Raw genomic sequence first — 1,366 nt, 5'->3', positions numbered from 1 at the left:
AAAGATATTTATAATATTTTTGGGTTTTACAAAATTAGGCTGAAAATTTGAAAATAACAGTTCTAGGACAAAAACAATAAGACAAAATTTACTATGATAAAATTAGGGCAATTTACATAATTAATTATTTGGATTTTAAAATTACCCATTTACAACTTTTTAAAATAGGATACGTATTTACATTTTTTCACATATCTATAGGCAGTAGCGGTTTACAGTTACACATAATCCGCTACAGGCAACCGCGGATTTACGTGAAGAAACGGCTACACAGAAATCACTAGAGGCTACCGCGGTTTCTGTTGAGGTATGGTTGGGTATAAACCGCTACTGGCAGTAGCAGTTTATGTGTATGGGGATGCGTGCGTAAACCGCTGGAGGCAGTAGTGGTTTACGTTGAGTGTGTGCGAGTGTGGTTGCCTATATAAACCCCTCAAAGGCCAAAGGTGGAGGAAGAGTGTTGTTTCTCACAAATGGAGAGTGAGAAAAGTTTTGTGACTCTAGTGCATTGCTCTGGAAAAATTCAAAAAAGCAAAAGGTATGGTGTGAAATTTACAGATAGAGAACCGCTTAGTATTTTTATCCGGTCGTCGAGTACGTTGGCAGAGATTAAGCTCAACATATTACGGAAGCTCGGTGTGTATGGTTCGAAGTGGTAAAAAAGTTATTTTACAAGATTTTTATTGCCGTTGTGTCAACTGGTGTGAGATATGAGAGCTTTGTGATAGGGTTCGATGAGGACCTGCAGGTCTTGTTTCACTGCAGGCGGAGTTTCCCAGAGGTTAGAATACCCGAGCTGCTTGCGAAGTTGGAAGATGGTGTCGACAGCTCCGGGGCATCGGCGCCGAATCCTCAGTCGACGACGGTGGGTGGTGCCTCGACATCGATGCATGTGGTAGCAGTAGCAGTTCTGGTTCCTGATCCTCAACATTTTGCGGCTGTTCATGCTGGTGTGCCTCCTGGTGATCATGATTTTGAGTTTGAGGCCGGACCGGATCGAGTTGAGAATGCGATACGGGACGATGATTCAGATGACGAGCCGGTTGCAATTGGTGGGGACAGTGATGATGATATTCCGAGCGATACACCTACACCACATGGAGGTTCCGGTTCTGGCACACAGCAGTATCCTCCGCACCTGTCATCGTTGAACTTGGAAGCCGTCGGCCAACACCAGAATGTAGAGGCTACCTTCGCAGGCTAGGGTATGCATGATGCGAATGCTTTGATGAAATTTCAGATTGGCCAATCGTTCCAGAGTAAGAAGGAAGCTGTGTTGAGGGTAAGAGATTACATCATTCGGTGTGGAGTTGAGTACAGAGTTATGGAGTCGAACAATCTGAAATACAAAGGGAGATGCAAGGAG

This window comes from Arachis ipaensis, chromosome B02 (assembly GCF_000816755.2).
Source record: "Arachis ipaensis cultivar K30076 chromosome B02, Araip1.1, whole genome shotgun sequence".
Taxonomy (NCBI): Eukaryota; Viridiplantae; Streptophyta; class Magnoliopsida; order Fabales; family Fabaceae; genus Arachis; species Arachis ipaensis.
The sequence above is the reverse complement of the archived record's forward strand: the minus strand, read 5'-3'. Positions refer to the sequence as shown.